The sequence below is a fragment of the Pteropus vampyrus genome, unplaced genomic scaffold (assembly GCF_000151845.1).
Source record: "Pteropus vampyrus isolate Shadow unplaced genomic scaffold, Pvam_2.0 Scaffold150, whole genome shotgun sequence".
Classification (NCBI taxonomy): domain Eukaryota; kingdom Metazoa; phylum Chordata; class Mammalia; order Chiroptera; family Pteropodidae; genus Pteropus; species Pteropus vampyrus.
Genome location: NW_011888931.1, coordinates 1,520,136 through 1,535,755, shown reverse-complemented (window position 1 = coordinate 1,535,755; position 15,620 = coordinate 1,520,136).

Genomic DNA, 15,620 nt, shown 5'->3' with positions numbered 1-15,620 from the left:
CACTGTTTATACACACATAAACAAGAAGCAGAAAAAGAAACATATGAAGACAGTGGTGAGGGCTACGCAAGACTGAAATAAGATGCTATGGAAGAGAGGGATAGACGGGGCGGGGGTGGCTGCTTTAGAGCGGAAGGTCCAGGGAAGGCTTGCTGACACTTGAACTGAGATCTGACTTGCAAGAAGAATCCACCACAGGAAGATGAGGGGGTCAGTGTTCTCGGTAGTGTTGAAAGCCATGACGTTGAGAAGCGTGGCTTGTCTGAGGATCCAGGGATTGAAGCACAGTGTCTAGGGGTGGGGATGGGGGGCAGACGAGTGTGTCGAGGTAGGTGGAAGCTTGCAGAGCCAGGGCATACTGCTCCAAGGGCAAGAGAACCCATGGTTGAGCGGGGTGTCACGGGGATGCACTACCCCGCTCCCTTCAGGAGAGAACCTGCTGGGAGGAGAAGAGTCAGCTGACAATGTCATCGAGATCCACCCAGCATTTGGCCTGAGGCCACACTCTGCCCTATGATTGACCAATACAAGGGTACGTGGAGCTCCCTGCCGGGCTGGCACAGGCTTTTCAGAGGTAGCCTGTGGTCCACGGCTCTTGCTACTCCCATCTTCCTCCCTCTCTCCTTTCCCAGGCTGGTCTGAAGGCTCTCCCTGCCTCTCCCGGATCCTTCACTGGTTTCCTCTTATGAGCCTTCTAACTCCACCTTACCTTTGCTCCCAGAGAATCTGGCCCGACGGAGGGGTTTTGAGCAGAGGAACAGGACGGGGTGGAGGACGGCCTGCATGAGCAGGGATGGAGCAGATCAGGCAGGAGCTGCTGAGGAGCAAACCTAGGGGATGAGTCTTGGCCACGCTCTGTCTGAGAGACCTTTCAGATACTTGGATGAGGTCCTAATTATCCTCTGGACCCGGGGGAAATGCTGCCTTCCCCATGAAACTGTCTTGGATGTTGCAGTCAAGTTAACAACAGCTGCCATTTAGGGGCACGTGGCGCAGGCCGGGCACATTGCTCGGCTCCCTGTAATGGTCATTATACCCAGTATTCATAACAACTCCGCTTAGAAAATGAGATGGACTCAGATAGGTCCACAGTGCAGTATTCCACAGAGAAGCTGGGCGCAGTAGGCATTCGAGCCATCCTTCAATGGTATCCATCTTCCTGATTATTTCATATATAGCTGGGTCTCCTACTCTCAATTCCCTCCTACCAGAAACTTTTGAACCATCTCTGAAATTTCTAGTATCAACCTCATGGTTTTGCATACACGTGCCCAAGTACAGGAACTTCCAGGAGCTTCGTGGGCCCATCTGAACACTGGCAAGGGTCCCCTTTTCAGAGACAGGCTGGTATCCCCAGCTACAAACAGGAGCTGGAAGAGAAAGCAGGTCCTGGCCACTAGGACCTGAGATGGCAGCCACCTGCTGTTCCACGCCTTTCAACCTGGGGAGGAAAGAGACCCCGCCCTCGCCCTGCTTCCCAGGCACTGGGGAGCCGGCGCCTCATCCTTCTGCAAAAACTTTTCCTTCTCTTTAAGGGTGCCCAGCGAGGCCTACCGGCCCCTGAAGCCACAGGGAAGCTCCTGGGCAGAGCCTAGAGCACCATCCTCCTGGGAAGAAAGCTGGCTTGTTCCAGGCACACAAAGGACAGCCGCTGGGCAGGGACGGGTCGTGCATGCTAATGACCCAGGTGCTGGGAAAGCTGAGCTCTGCTCTGGGGGGAGGCAGCGGCTGGGGCTCCTGCCCTGTGCTCGTCCTGGCTCCGACCAGAAATATGTGTCTGCTGTTTGCCCTTCTTCCAAGGGAGGGGCCTAGACCGGATGCCCCTCCAGGCAGGCCCAGCCCTCCCCGAGGCCACGCTGAGTCACCTGTGCCTGTCGCGGGGAGACCCAGGCAACCATCTGTTGCAGGCAGCACACCATCTAAACATCCGTGCAAACTTGGACCAACAGGTCCTGTCGAAATGTGTTAACCATCTGCTTTTCCTTAGCTGTTTTTGAGCAAATTATGTTTATTATGTTAATTTATTTTACTGTCAACAACACCGAATGACACAGTTGCTGCTAAACAACATCATTATATATCTCATTCTGGCATATTACCAGAAGGTCCTTTTTTTTTTTTTTTAATTCGACAAGAATAAATATGCATTGAAATGTTGGTCTACTTAAAACCGAGTCCGAACAGCAAAGCCTGAGGCGCAGGCGAGCCTGGGCCACTCACGCTTTCAGGGATGGTTTTCTGTAGGAGGCGCAGGGCTGTCTGGGGGACAAGCTTGGCCTTGAACGTGGGTCTTCTCCGAAGCCTGCCGGATTGGGAGAAAAAGCATTAGGGCATCTAATTTTCCCTCTCAAAACTTCCCTTCTCTCAGCAAATCCTCCATTTTCCAGATGGTCGAGCCAAAGGGACCAGGCGGAGTCCTGAGCAGAGAGAGGGTGTGTCACTCGAGAGCCCTAGTGATTCACTGGGGACCACCCTAAAACCAAAACAGTCAGGCAGGGGCTGGGGTGTATAGTAATTGAGTTTGTGACCATTTCCCCACAACGCGGAGACCAATAAACTCCATCCTCCCACAAAGAGAGGAGAAAAAAGATGAGTGCTGGGTGAAAGAGAGAGAGCAAGAGAAGGCGAGAAGGCGCCTCGCAGAACGAACCAAATCAGTGCTCTCCACCCTCCTCCGTCCGCGTCCGCGGCGGGCTAGCTCAAGGGGAGCTGCAGCGCCTCACGGCACATCATGCTGACTCAGATAGCTCCTCGGTTAGGTAATAAGCAACACGAGGTACATGCATCTCTCTCAGAGGGAAACAGAGCCTCAGAGGCCAGAGCCGCCCGCTGCACGCAGCAGCAGGCTTTGGTTCGCCGGCTCCCAGGCCCAGGTGAGGCTGAGTCTGCACGCCCCGCCGGGCCGGGCCTGCCCGTGTCAGCCGCAGGCCGGGCTTCCCTGCCTCACAGGAGGGAGCTTTGCCTGCTGACCTCTCGGAAGCCGAGACAATCCCCAGGTGGGACTTTTACAGCACAAATGACCCGCCTGATCAAGAGATTTGGTAGCCAGGTGGCTTCTGGGTGTCCTTGCAAATATTTGGTTTCAGAGAACGGGTCACATTACACGGTTTAATACTGGGGGACTGAAAAGGCTACAGCAATCAGCCTTCAAACCCCATTTGTCCTGCAGCCGCCAGTAGACAGCCCATAAAAATGTGGGGCTCATGTTCACACAGATGGCTGCTGGTTTTATGGGCTGGGGAGGAGGAGCGGAAGATGGTCACAATGACGCTGTCGAGAGTCTTAATTAAATGGGCCTTAGCTGCCAGGGACACCTGGGTCCTGGAGGCACATAGATAGGGGACTCAGTATTCTTTGAGGACTCCTTGCCCACCCCTGAAATATGCACAGGACTCTGTCCTACCCTGCCCCCCAGAGTCACCTCCTAGTCCCAGCTTACGGATGGCCCCCTGCCCTTGAAGGACTGCCGCAGTGCCTGCTCCTGCCCCCGCGGGACCTCAGGGTGGGACCCCCGCCTCTTTACTTTTTCCCCTCTCTGTAAGCCCACTGGCCTTTGGGAAAAGGTAATAAACTGGTTCACCCTAACACAGGGGCCTAAATTCTATCTCTTCAAGGGACTTTTCCATTTAATTGGGGTTCAGGCTTAAATCAAAGGAACTGGTCTGTTATTGGAGCATAGTCAATGACAGGAAAGAAGAGCCTCTTGTCCCCTGTGCTTTCAGCTCATTCAGGAACAATAGGAAAGGAGGGAGGGGCCATTTCAACCCTCTGTGGGTGCTCTTTTGCAGCCCTGAATCCATTCTGCGCACTGTGACTCTTTACAGCCAGTCCACAGGGACCGCTCTGGCTCCCGGAAAACGGAGATGAGGAACTGCTTGGAGAGGGGTGCTGGCCACAAGGTGGCGCTATTGCCCAGGGTGGTCAGTTGCCCTAAGAACCAGGATTGAGGGCGAGAAGCAGCTAGAACCACACTGGGAAAGGAGAGAGGAGGGTAGTAGAGTGCTGCCTTAGTGGGGTGCTTCTAGTCAGGAGTTCCTAACTCAGTGGTCACCGGAGGGCGGAGCTTAAAGAACAAATCGCAAATTCTTCCACATCCTTCTCCATCTCACTTACGAAGCCTTGAGACTCCCTTGATTGCTGGGGTGTTTGTTGGGTTGGGGTCACCGTGGTCCTTGGGGGTCGGGGGCAGGAAGGACACTGCTCTTTGCGGGTGTAAGCAGAGTGGTAGTAAATACGTCCGGGAGGGTGTGAGCCGAGATCCTCAGGCGGCCTGGGCCGCGCTGGGGCAGGGATGGGCTCGCAGCCTCTCTCCGTGGCCCCTCTGGGCTCACTCCTTAGCTCTGGAAAAAGCAAAAGCATCTCCTCACGCTGAGCTTTCTTCGCATAAAGTGATTACCACGTGTCAGAAGTAAACTGCTGCTTTCTGTATATAATCACAGACCACTTCGGAGAACTGTGACTTTGAGTCAAAAAGGGAAACTATTTCAAAACAAAATGCTGCAAGCTGATTTCTTTACTTTCTCACTCTCTCTCCGCCACCTTTAATTTTTTTTTTTTTTTTGACGGGGGCGGGAGGATCTAAAAAACAAACACCGAAAAGTCAGTCGGTATCTCCTCACCGCTGCAGCTGATTTCCTGTGTAAACGAAAACCATGTGATATTCCATAAATGCTTCCAGCTCCAAAAGACAGGAAATGAAAACCATCATGGAAAAGGAAAGCTGCAGAATAAATTCCCAGCGCAGATAGCATTACAGCGACATTGCACGGGGACGAACGCTAGGCCTCCTGCACATACCTGCGGGTCATTAGAGTGACTGCTAATGGGATCCGAGGATAGCGCCCCGGCTCAGTGCTGCTTCTGCGGGGAAATCGGACGGCGGCGGTCACACCCACGCGCTGCGCCTGACGACTCGGCTTTCAATTAAGGACCGAGCTGAGAAAGTAGTCTTTTCTTTCCGCACGCCTCGCGAGGTCAGGTTACGACCTCTCAACCGTATTCAATCGCGGTGGCATCCATATGCATGAGGGCTAATTAACTCTGAAAGGCTCGGCCGGCTGGGCAGTCCCCGCAGCGCAGGGGTGGGTGGAGAGGGGTCGTTGAGCCCCCCCTCGTCTTCCCCGCCTCTGCAGCTGCTCCCGCGCCCGCCGGAGTGCTCACATGTGCGCGGCGTCTCAGCGGCGGGGACCCGCCGGGCGAGGGGAATTAGCCGCGTCATTTGTCGCCAGCCTAGCAACACGTGCGTGCTTATCCTGGTAGCTCCCGCCTGGCCTCTGAGTCCTGGGGCCGCGTGTGAGAGGGGGACGTTCATTCTAGAGGGGATTTAAGGTTAGAGGTTGCACTTGGCCTTGAGGCCGGGAGGCTGGAACCAGAGCTGGAGCTCCAGTCCTGCTGTCTGTGGGAGCGTGGGCACGTCGGCCCACCTCCTCTCGGGCTCTCTGCGTTTGCTCTGCTGGGACATGTTGGACTGGAGAAAAGGTCACGTCCTTTCCACTTACAGATAAGTCTCTTTCCAGCCACCGTAGTTTTCCTAGTTCTGAGTATTTTTAGGTTTTCCAGTTCACGACAAGCCAGGAGTTGCCTAGTTTCCCGGAGGCGGCAATCTGTGGGGTGACATTTTCTACTTCCTCCTGTATCAGTTAAGACGCTTTCATTTTATATTTTACAAACTCACTTGAAGCTTCAGCAAACTAGAGGAAATTTATTGCTCAGGGACCCACAGCAATTTCTGAGCCTGGGATGCAGCAGGCTCAGAAAGTTCCTGCTTTCTCTTTCACTCATCTTTCCTTCTTTATTTCTGCTGCTTTATATTTGTTAGCCAACAGGCTTCCTCTAGTCTTGTTTCTTAGTCCACATGGCATAGAAGACGAGCCCAGCCTCCGTTCATCAGTTTACAGCTGCTCCGTTCAATAGATGGGCTCATAAGGGCCCGGCTTGAAACTGCCCCAATTTCTGGCACAAAATATCGGGTTGGCCCAGCTTGGATCACGAGTCCCGTCCCTATCCAACCAGCTGTGAGGGAAGAGTCAGTCACATGATATAAACTGCCATGGGCTTACTTACCCCTGTGGGTAGGGGGCTCTTAAGGGGTGACCAAGCCAGACATGCCAAAGGGTATCTATAGCGCTAACTCAAAGCCTGATTTCATCTAGGTACCAGGCAATTTTCTCAGAGATAGCTCTCTGGGCTCCTGACTCAGCCTGGCTTCACCTTACAATAAAGAGGAGGGGCAGGATTCCCTATAGATGGAGTTCGGGAGCACCAGGAAGAACGTGCCCGACTGTCCTCAGCTTCTAGCAGGGAGTCAGGAGTGAAGCCACAGGCTCTGCCTTGACCGGAGAGAAGCTGACTCTCCCTTGCAGAGACTTCTGTGGTCTGGTCTTGAGGAAGGATGGTGATTGCATGGGTGGGGCACTGGCCGGCTCCCCTCCATCCTGCATTAGTGGCAAGGTCTAAGTCGAGGCAGTAGGAAAAGAGGAAGACCAAATAAGAGGTGGATTGACTCCACAGAAGAAGCCACAAGCAGGAGTCTACAGGAGCTGAGTAGGGCTGTTTAGGACAAGACACTGTGGGCATCGCTCATTCATAGCGTCGCTAGGAATTGGAGCTGATGCAACTGGGCAGTAACACACCAAGTCAAGCCCAGTGCCTCCTATTCTGAGGAAACCAGAGCCTACTTGCAGATGTGACTACCTAATCGACAAATCAAACCTCCTGTCAGCCTATCAAGTAGGGAAGTAAAATATTGAGAGCTCCTGTGAAAAATAAAATCTTTGGCTCGTTCAGCAGAAAATGGATTTATTAAGTATATTAGTCAAGATGAGATAACCCTATCACGACCTCCAAATCAAAGTGGCTTAAAACAATAAGAGGTTGATTTCCCATTCACGTCATAGTCCAGTCAGGGATTCAAGGACCCAGACTCCTTTCTACCAGAGGCTTCACCATCTTCTAGGGTTCTTGTTGTCTTCCACTGACTCCTCTATACCCTGCTAGGGGATAAAGACATACAGGATTGCCCCAGAGGTTTTAGGAACCAGGCACAGAGGTCTATCACTTCTGATCACACACCATTAGACAGAATTCAGTCGTGGGACCACACCCAAGTGCAAGGAAAGCTGAGTAAGCCAGTCTCACTCTGTGTCTGCCCAAGGATGAAGAGAAAATGGGTTGAGTGAGCATCTAGCCGCTCTCTTAGATGCTGTTAGATGATGTTAGATTACAGAGTCACAGGCAGGTGGGAGTGAGAGCTGAGGCTGACCTCCCAGGAGCGCTCCCAAAACCCAGCTGCAGACTCCATGGCCTCTGCACTCAGAAGCACTAAATGCCAGAAACCTACTTGATTGCACATGCTACCTCTCCTAGAACTGATGAAACTTCCAGTCCCTGGGCTGCTCGACCTTGCAATGTCTGGGAAACAGCTACCATCCCGAAGGCTGGGTGTCTCTGCCATCACCCAAAACACTTTTGAGAAAATTTGGAGGCATCGGGAGGAACTCGCCCCCACGCGCACACTTTTTTTTTTTTTTTTTACCTTTAAGTTATTCACTTCCAAATTCAGGTCTTGAATAAGGAGTCTTCGAAGGGTCAAGACTTCATCCTTCCTGCAAGGGAGGCTGGGAATTTGAGTTCTGACTTTCATTCTGGGAAGGCAGGACCCATATTGTCAACTTTTCCTTCAATAAGGAGATAGCCTAAGTGAGACGAATTTCCACCGGGAGGGGGAGTTGGGGGTAAGAAGGGCGGGAGGCCTCCTGGCAAATGCAGCTCTGGCTGGGCCTAGGTAAATGGTGTTGAGGAGGAATTATAAATTATTTGCAAACAGTTCCAAAAGCAAAAAGGCCAAGTGGCAGAAATATAGATTCTCAGAGTTAGGAGGAATGTTAAAGCTTATCTGTCTGGTCTTCAGCTTAACGCAGGAATCCCTCTACCAAAACTGCCCTGTGATCAGTCCCTCTGAAATATTAGCAGTGATGGATGACTCAGTAATGCCTTACAAGGCAGCCTTTGGGGTCACTTTTTGTTCTTAGAAGGTTCTTCTTTCAGTGAAACAGAAATCTGACTTTCTAGAACTTCCACCACTGGCTCCAGTTCTGCCCTGGGAAACCACACGGAACAAATCTGTCCTTCGTGCATATGACAGTTTTTATGTTTCCCATCCTGTCCTTTTTCTACCCTTCTCTGGGCCGAACAGCCCTACTTCTTTCTACTCCGTTCCTCATTTGGTGATCTGCTTAGGAGGGGCCTGTGGGCCGAAGGGCAGAAGACCGTATCCTAATGGTAGTGATATAAATTTCGCTACTCCTTAAAACTGTCTCAGAGAGATGCATACACACTCCAATTTGACTGATGAAGAAACTGGGGTGCTGAGAAATCAGGCAACAGAAGAAATCCAGAAATCCAGGGTCCAGATCACGACTTGGAACCACTGTAAGAATTCTGCACTAGGTCCCATCCTGCCTGGACCCACCTGCGGATCCCCATCTGTGTGCTGGGTCCCTGGGCCTGCACGGGTTTTCAAGCCTGGGGAGGTCTGGCCGTGAGGCGTTCTGTGGCCCCACTGTGGGGGCTGTCACGTTGACACCTTTCAACGGTTCGTGGGGACATAGGAACAAGTCCTCCTGTAAAAGCCTCTACGACAATCCCCTGAATGTGTGAGTATGGTGACTTAGAAAAAAACAAAAACAAAAAAGACTCCTTTACCCTGTATTTTATTTTTTTAGGAAAAGGAAAATATATAGATGATGTTGTCTTTCTGAAACCACTACCTGTTGTCTCCACTGCACTCGGCCTACTGGGTCTCACAAGAGGGATTCACCCTATTAAAAGACTCACCTGCGAATATGCGGAGCCGCTCTGGACTTGACTGCCGTAATAGACTTACGTCACGGGCAAGTTCAAATGTGGGTATTTCACAGGAAGCCTCAGCCATCCAGATCCTGGACTCAAATCACGGTTCATTCCAAAAGTCCTAGATCCTTGGCTATATCTGCCTATCTTACCCACTGTTCTCACTATTATAATGGAAATGGATGCTTATCGTAAAATATCCGGGAAATACATGCATATATAAAGAAATAATAAAAATGGCCAGGAATAACCACTGCTAACAGTTTAGTGCCTCTCATCTGGGTTTTTACACATACATTTATGTATAGTAATGTTAATGTCAATCTGTATAGACAGATGGTATTGTACATATTTTTCTCATTTAACATTGCATTTATGAGCATTTTGCCATTCATGAGCATTTGTTAAGAATATGGCTTTAAGGCTGAATCACATTCCTTCTTCACTTGCTGTTCCAAAGTCAGGAAACATTGCGTATGCCAGGAAACAATGTATGTGTGTGCGTGTGTGCATGCTTGTGTGTGTGTGTGTGTGTGTGTGTGTGCGTGTGTGTGTGCGTTGCAGGCTTTGAGGGTACAAAAGTAAATAAGACAACCAGCATCCGGCCCGCATGGGGCTCATCATTTGGTAGAAGAGGCAGAAATGGGGAACCAGCAGTTACAAAAGTGGCGAGTGCGATGGAAAAAGACCAGGCATCACGCCGGCGTGGAAGAGAGGCAGCTGACACGGGTCAGTCAGTGGTGGGCAGGGAGTTCAGGAGGCTCCCCTGAGGAAGTCATGCTCCAGCAGGCCCCAATGGGCGAATGTTACAGGAAGCGGTCAGATTCCTAAGCGGGGAGGTGGAAAGGATGGAACTCTGGCCTCGACTGGATGCAAGGGAGGAGGCAGGATGTCTTCAGGGCGTCCTGCTTGAGCTGCCTGGCGGGTGCCCACGACCAACGTCCTGGTCTCGGGACTTCAGGTTGTTTCCGGTTTTCCTTTTTTTTTTTTTTTTCTTTTTGCTATTAATAATACTGTGATGAACATCCTTAAGCATCAGTCTGAGTGCCTCTCTGTTTATGCCCTGAGGATAAAGGAATTATGGGGTCATATGGAATGACAGTTTTTAAGGATTTTGATAATCACCTTCCAGAGGGGCCTTTCCACCAATAACGACGACAGGGCTCATTCTGTGGCTCCCTCAATGATGGTGGCGGCAAAGGTGACGACAGCTACAGAGGAAAGTGTGTTCGTCTGCCTGATGCAGGAGGCACCGTTCTGAGCACGTCGCAAACTTTTGCTTATTCAGTTCTCACAGCCGCCACTGTGAAGCAGGTGCTCTTGTCCCCACATCACGGAAGAGCAGAAGGAGACACAGAGGTTGACTCGCCTGCTGCCACCTTACAGGTAAGCGGAAGAGCTGACACTTAACCCAGGCAGCCTGACTCCAGAGTCCGTACCCAGAGTAGTATTTTGCTTAATGTGGCCAATTTATATTTTTGAAATTTGTATTTCTTTGAACACTAGTAAATCTGGTTATTTTAATCTTTTTTCTTTTCTATCATGTTTTTGGACATGCATATTCGTGTGTGTGAGGTAAAGTGTGTGGGGTGCTTGGTGTGTGTCATGTGAGGTGCATGTTTAAATATGTGATATGTGTGAGTGTGTGTGTATGTGTGTGTGTGTGTGTGTGCATATGCCTATAGGCACATACACATGTGTCTGTATCTGTGGAATGTGTGTGAGTGGTGCATGTACATGTATGTATGAGTGTGTATGTGGGTGTGTGGTGTGTATGTGTGTATGTGTGTGTGAGAAAGAGGTGTGTGTGCCTGTGGGGAGTATATAAGTTGGCATGTGTGGAGTGAAGTGTGTACAGTGTCGGGCATATGTGTATGTTAGAGGGTGTTTGTGTATCTGCGTGCACTGCCTATTTATACTCATGAAGTCATGTGAATCAGTTGAAACTTGAGCAAATTATGTTTCTGAGGTGGTTTCTTCCTCTGTAAAGTGGGGATCGTAGGATGAATCTTTTTTTTTGGAAGAGTAGGGGGGCAGATGACAGAAGGCATGCCTGGAGCATTGCTTGCAGGAGCTGGCCGTGATCAGGGTGGGGTCATGACCCATGGTTGCATCTCCAAGAACCTGCTTGGGCCATGCCTGGTGCCCGGCTGACTGGAGGTTTCCTATCGCACAATGAGACTTGAAAGACAGCCTGAGGCCCGGCCAGGGGATCATTTAGCCTTACCCGGCCTTCTTTATGGGGTCAAGAGGGAAAAGAGTCCTCACTCACAGTTAAGGGGCCCGACATGAAGCCCCTCACCAAGCGACAGGAGCCTTCATTCCACTTCTCTCTCCCTTTCTTTGCCCCACCGAGCTGCTATCGCTGCGGGCTTTGAAGGAGTCCCTCATTTTTCTAGCATCTTCCTTCCTCCTTTTTCACATACGGACACTGGGGAGCACTTGCAGGTAAGATGCTTCCCACATATTGAAGACTTTGCATCTTGCATGAGCACAAGCAGTAGAAGATAAAAAATAGTAAGTAAAGCCCACAAGAGACAAGAACCCGCATCTCAGGAGGCACAGTAATCCACAGAATCCCTCTCAGCACGGAGTCTCACTGCTGTTCTGGTGGCGTCGGCAAGGGGACCCTGGGCACCCGTGTGGCCTATGGAATCGCTCCTTCCTAAGCAGTGACCTCCAGAGGGTGCTCCAGCCAGACCCAGGAGGGGCCCTCTGACCCTGGGGGCACTGTCCTGCTGGAGCAGGCTCTCTCCAGCAGGGGCGCTGTCACTTCCCCATCAGCTGGAGGGCTGGGGAGGGTAGCCCAGGCCTGAGCAGGAAGGACAGCTGTAAATGGAGTGAATCTTTTTTATTTTACCAGAACCAGATGTATAAAAATGCCAGGAAAAAGAAGAAGCCAAAGGTTAAAAAAACAGACTACTGCCATCAGAAACAATGAAATTTTATTGCCATGCTTGTCAATGGCACGGTTTACAAGTGAAAACTCAGTGCTAGACACACTGTACGGGACAAGGGCGAGCAGAGGTGCCTCCTGCCTGGGGCTGGACAGCCACAGAGAGGGCAGGCGTCCCCCCATGAGTGAGTCCAGCGCTGAGCGTGGCCGGGCCCTCCCGTGGGTGGACCTTTGGGAGCCTGGGTTCCTCGGTGTGGACCATCTCTGCAGTTTGAAAGTTTATCTGTGCCTTGAATTCTCCACCATCAGCCTTGTCATATCTATGACCAAAGTCCCGTCATTGTCTAAGGGCTTGGATAGCGACTTCAGTATTGCGTGCCCTGGCAGCTAAGCGTAGCTGCCACTGCTGCTGGATGACAATCCTGTGAATATCGGACCAAACCGTATTGAGACCTGGGTTGGCGTCGATGTGTGAGTGTGTACACAATTCAGATTTCATCAGAGCATCACCTTCTCCTCTGCTCAAAACTCTCCAGGGACTTTCCACCTCCCTCCCGCCCTCCGAGTAAAAGCAGGAGGCTCGCTCCTATGGCCCAGCCACCCCTCTGGTTCGCTCTCCACCCCACCCCCACCATCTTGCCACTACCCCACCAGGCAGGCTGACTCCCACTGGAGGCCTTTCCTCTTTCCCAAATATTCTGTCTCTAGGTATTCACATGTCTCCCCTCCTTTAGATCCCTGCTCAGATATCACCTGCTGGGAGGCCCTCCCTAATCCCTCTCGCCAACTCCCCTACCCTGCCTTAATATTTCTCCAGAGCATTTCTCACTTTCTGGTGTAGTATTTAATTTAATTGTGTTATCCATGATCTCCCCTCCCCCATATTGTAAGTTCTCCGAGAGACCTTTTTTTTTTTTTTTTTACATTTTGTTCACTGCTGTAATCCCAGTGCCCAGAACAGTGATTATTTGTTGAACAAATGAATCACACATGGGTTTTCTGTGCAGGGCATTTCAAATAACAGGCTGTTTCCCTTTTCCCTTCCATCTCTGGCTATCTGCGTGTGCTTGGGGAGTGAAATCTCAGTATTAACCTGAGCGAAACCAAATTTAAAAGGCAGACGTTACAGAAAAGAAATGCTGAAGATCTTCCCCAACCAATCGTGTTACATTGTCTGTGGTTATCTATTCTTCCGCTAGCATGGGAGGCTGTGCAGGACGTCTCTCATGCATCACTCCGAACCCTCTTGGTCCCCATCTTGTGCTCCAGCCCCACTGCAGCGGCCAGGTCCGTGGAGACAGACTGGCTTTGATGAGTGTAACCTGACAATACCTTGCCTCAGGCTCCTGCAGTGTGCTTACCTCTTGATTCCTGATGCCAGGTGTCTCCTATGCCTGCAGGAAATTGCTTGGTGCTACCCATGTGCAACTTGGAAGTATGCGGACATAATGCCATCTTTAATCAATGGGGCACAGGAATTGATGCATAAAGGTTTCCGCCTTTTGTCTCCCCAGCAAACAGTTCTGAGACACCACTCATAAATTCCTCAGGTCTTTCAGAAAGGAGTACCAGTTGCCTGTAGTGGTGGCCATGTGATAAGCAGTGATAACATCTGATATGCAATAGCACCATAATTATTACTCAGATTGTTACCTGTGGTAGATTGGAGGAGGTGCAGGTGAAGTATTGGGATGTGTGGTAGATGTGTGATCAGTATTGAGACAATGGTGATTGTAAGGACTGTGGAGCTGGCCAGGTGAACCAATTATCAACTCAAGGTGCGCTGTGAAAGCCAAAGGGTCTTATGGCAGCATTTAGGCAGACAATTATCACAGGGCAGACTGCTGAAAATTAGACCTATGATCTAATTGTAAGATTGGCAGAACCACAAATAATATTGAAAGATTGGCAGAACCACAAATAATATTGAATACACAACCTTGACAGGTTTTCCGTGTCTAATTCAGAGCACTGATAGGAAAGAGTAGGATCCTGAGGTCTGAAGTTGCATAGAGAAGCCCAAAAGTCTTGAACCCTGATCTCTCTGAATGTCCTACACCCCCACTTCCTAGAGAAGAACAGTCTCTCTGCCGATAGCCCCTGCAAGGGTCTTCCCGGAAGCAAGTAGCTTGCAAAATGACACTTGTTTCCTCTTTTCAAGATTCACGTCACCATATGTCATGATTAATTTTATGTGTCAATTTGATTGGGACACAGGATGCCCAGCTAGCTGATTAAATGTTATTTCTGAGTGTGTCTGGAAGGGTGTTTTGGGATGAGATCAGCATTTGAATGGACAAACTGAGTAAAGCAGATGGACCCTCTCCATCTAGGGCCTGAATAGAACAAAAAGGCAAAAAATGTCAAATTCACCTTCTGCTTGTCTGCTTGAGCGGAGGAATTAGTCCTCTTCTGCCTTCGGCAATCATCTTGTCCTTTGGGAGAAAAATCAAGGTTAGGTTTCAGCCCAGCCCAAGTGGGGAACGCAGTCTGCTTCTGGAAGAGATTGCCTGTTTAGCAAAGGAACTCAGGAGCTGGCAGACCCTAGGGGAACAGGTGTGGGAGGAGCTCTTGATGGCATCAGATGGGGTGGGTGGAATTAGTGCCTTAAAAGGGGGAGAATTTACTGACTTGGGGATATCACTTATGACTTGGGGTCCAATTTCTGCCAAAGACACCTGGAGCCAGTCCCCAAAGTGCCAGGAAGGCTTCTTAAAGCTGGGACGTAAGGGTAGACTTCAGTAAATGAGGAGAAGATGCTAGGGTGGCCCCTGCATAATGCTGAGGAAGAGACTAGAAGGCTCAGGGATGTTGGCCAAGTAGCTGTGACGGTGGAGTGTGCAGGCCAAGGGCACTTCTGGCACCTCATCCAAAAACAATAAAATATTCTTGCTTATAGGGTACCCTCCGGTCCTTGGATTCTGAGAACAGGGTGACAGCAAGACCTACATAGGTTTAGCGGGTACAAGGTGAGCTTCCTGACTCATTTAGTAAACGGGACACCTCAAACTCGAACTGTTAATTTTTCCAAGTCACTGTTAATTTTTCCAACGTGACACTTGATGCTGTGTATGTATCATTGCATCATTTCAGCGAAAAAGAAGGAAAGTACATTTCACCCTGGCCAATGGGACCGAATTTTATCACAGAGTAAAGTAATCCTAGAAGGTGGCAAGGCTAAGTGACTCAACACAGTGTGACCAGAGCCCAGACGCACCCACTCAGGGAGATGGGAGGTGAGGAGTCGGATGGGTGATCAGCCCCGAGAAAGGCGGCACCCATGGCCTCGCTCCCCCCATGTAGTCCCTGGGTTCTTTGTATCTTACAGATTCCAGAATTACCTATAGAACAGCTTATTTTAGAGCCAGGCAAGGCTATTATATACCAGTTTTTTTTGTTTAAGAATTTGCAACCTGTGTTTGCCTCCTTGCCCGCCTTACCCCTCACCCCCACCATTAGATGCCCAGCCCACTATAGTGGGCGGGCGTCTCTGGAGGCCTGAGCAGGCCATGTGAGCATTCTCAGCCAGGCCTACTGGGCAGAGGTAGGTTGGACGATTCTCACCTACTGTGTGCAAGGCACTGTAGGAGCCCCGTGGGGACCTGTAGCAGCAGCACAGACGTGAGATGCCGGCCAAAGGGAGGCACCGTGGCCACTGATGCAGGCTCCGCCATCCCTGCTCTCAGCCGGCCGTGTCCTCAAGAGAGCAGTGAGCCAGTGAGCATCTCTCCAACCACACACATCTAGAACACGCTCTCCGCCTCCCGCTTCCCTCAGCACAACCTGCCAAGACAAACGCAAGGTCCCATCCACAACCTGAGACGGTGCTGGAGGTGAGTGCTGTTAACTTAATGTATTACTGGAGACCGAGGCC